The following is a 3243-nucleotide window of genomic DNA, read 5'->3' as shown; positions in this document are numbered from 1 at the left end:
TTTGATAATGCAATAATTAAGATTAACTGTGGTATTTCTATTTAAATGAATGGCATGATGTGTTTATTATCAAAAAAATAATGTGTTATTGCTTTTGGGTTCCAGGTGTTATTTACATCAGTCAGGATGGGATCACTGGATTAGAAGTGGAGATGACAGTCAGACCAGGAGACAACATCACACTCTACTGTGACTACAGAACATCGCCTGGAGAATATATCATGTCGTGGTTCAGGAACTGCTCTCATAATAACCAACCTGCTCTTGAAATGATGTTAATGATTATTCCTGACTTTGAAAATTCCTATCAGTCACAGCCTCCTTGCCCCCGTTTTAATTTCAAGTGGAACCAATCTACTGCATCCTATGATCTGCTGATAAAGAATGTAACTGAATCTGACCTGGGTCTCTACTACTGTGGACCTGAACAGACTAAAGTGGTGCAGAAGGATCAAAACGGCACCAAATTGTACAAATATGGTAAAACCACCACAAGGATTTTATTCAGTAAGTCTTTTGACCCACTTCTCCTTTTATTTATTAATTTTTACGTACAATGAATTGGGACATCTCCCATGCATTACCGTATTATGCAGCTTGTGTCTGTCGACTAGTTTATAGGAATCTTATGCATTTGCCAAATATTGTCAGCATAGTTTTAGCCTTGAAAATTCATAGTTTATTTTTGATTGATTGATTGGATACTTTATTAGTCAGAAATGTAAACAGCACGTGGTACAGTAAGCCATTAAGGCTAAAAGGAAAACACAAAAATGTATTATTTCCATTGTGGTCCTACCTCCTCCTATCTTAACAATAATGATATGTGCTGTTAAATCATGGTTGGTCAAAACTTACAGTGTAGGCATAAAGATTTTCATGTGCGGTAAATGTAACTTTTAGTTTTATAGTATTTTAACAATACTATGTTCTGCTTTTAACAATACTGAGACAAATCTCAGTGCGAACCTTAGGGAAGCAAAAATATTTTCATCTTTATCGAAGTACTTTTACAGGCTAGAATTGAAGTGTTTAATTTTTTCATTTGATCATGATGTATTTTTTTATTTATTGTATGCATTACTAATATGTTGATATTTAGTGTTTTGTTTTTTATATTTATTATAAAACACTATAATTGTGTCTCACATAAAAATGAATCTTCCAAATTGATGTGCCATTCATACAACATTTACCTCCTATATGAACATTTGTTAATGTTCATATAATGTTAATAAATGTTAATTACATACATACAAATATGAAATCTTACAACTTTTACTTCCTTTCACTTTTTCTTTGATGATTCGATCAGAAAAAGTGTTTGGAAGTTAATTGATGAATTAATCAGATTGTTCTATAGCCACACATTGCATGCAAGATTACGATGTACTGTAATCTATGTACCATATGTTGTGCCTGAAAATGTTTCCTACTGGATAAAGCAAACCAATTATGTATGTATGTATGTATGTATGTATGTATGTATGTATGTATGTATGTATGTGTATGTGTATGTGTATGTGTATGTGTATGTGTACTGTATGTGTGTGTGTGTGTGTGTGTGTGTGTGTGTGTGTGTGTGTGTGTGTGTGTGTGTGTGTGTGTGTGTGTGTGTGTGTGTGTGTGTGTGTGTGTGTGTGTGTGTGTGTATGTGTGTGTGTGTGTGTGTGTGTGTGTGTGTGTGTGTGTGTGTGTGTGTGTGTGTGTGTCACAAATCAGAAAGGCCTTACATTTCCACAATATAGAAATAAAATGTTCTAAATTAATTAATTCAATGTACATTACTGATGGTCATACACATGCATACTTTGAATTCAAGAAAAAACATAAAAAAGCAAGACATTTTCAAAAAGTAACCACCCATGACTGTATTTGTTGTAGACTCCACGTCCTCTGAGCCCCCCGGGTCCTCCTGCCCTGCAGACTGTGGATGTTGTGTGAAGTGCTGGAAGTTGCTTTTCACTCTGTGTCCAGCCTCTGCTTTACTCTGCTCCCTCCTCTCCTCCATGCTGGTGTACCACTTCCACAGGAAAACAGGTAGAGTAAACCTCAAATTCCCCACAATTTTATATTGTATATTTATAATTACATAATTAGTTACTTCAGAACCTCAAGGTATTGTGTATGGGCCATGTGCTTTAACTAGAAGCTGTATATTATTTTCTACAGATAAAAAACCTCAAGTCCATCAGAACATACGTTTCACCAGAGGAACCAGAGATCCTCAGGTAAACGTCATGACCAACCTTCATGAATGTTATGTGGAGTGATGATTTAGTGATGATGTAACAGCAGATGTCCACTTGAACAAGACTGGAAGCTCCTTCCTTGCAAAAAAAGTTTTATAAAAGCGCACAACTTAAGAGAAGGTTTTACAGCCATATGGTTGCCTGCAATGCAGAAAATCAACATGTTTTTGTTCTCGGATATATCTAAGAAAGCATGTTGCCCAAGAAGAGCTTCTATGGTTTATTTTGTATTACATTCTGTGCTACTTAGGGAAGCCTGTGTTTCCCACACAGTGGTTAGTTCACTCATGCAGGTCATTAATGCAGAGAAAACATGTGCTTAGCACAGTAGCAATAATGATGATTTCAAATCAATTAAGATTATTTTAATTCAAATTGTCTCTTATAGGATGAAGATGTGTGTTATGCTGCACTGGATATCCGTCCAGCATCAAGTAGACCAAAGAAGAAGAAGAAGAAGCCAGCAGAGAGTGATTGTACATATGCTGCTGTTAATACTAGCAGGATATGAAAGGCCAAACACACACACGTGCGCTTTTTACGATTAAAGTTGTCCGTCTGACAATGACAATCTTGCCTCTGCTGCTGTACTTGTGAGTGTTCTTATGGCTGTGGAGACCAGTCCTTGATGCACACTATCACAAACAGAACAGGTGAAAGCGTTGACTGGGGGTGTGGGTGAGGCACTTAGATGTTTCCTGGTCGGTCGTCCACCCCAGTCCACCTCAACCTTATGCACTCCTCCACCAGATGGAGAGTTGAGTGGCAGTGTCCTCCAGCTGGGTGAGGTTCAGGCCACACTTCTTGATGACAGTCTTCAGCTAGTCTTTACTGTATATTGCTTTTTCGAGCCCACTGCCAAGCAGCACTTTTGTGTGCCATTATTTGATAGTAGGGAGAGAGTTGGGGAGTGACATGCAGCAACGGTCCACCTGCAGGCTCACAAATCGAACCCCATGTCACGGTGAGCAACAGGCAGGGGACCCAAATG

This window comes from Gymnoscopelus braueri (genome assembly GCF_963280865.1).
Source record: "Gymnoscopelus braueri genome assembly, chromosome: 2".
Lineage (NCBI taxonomy): Eukaryota > Metazoa > Chordata > Actinopteri > Myctophiformes > Myctophidae > Gymnoscopelus > Gymnoscopelus braueri.
Note: the sequence above shows the minus strand (reverse complement) of the source record.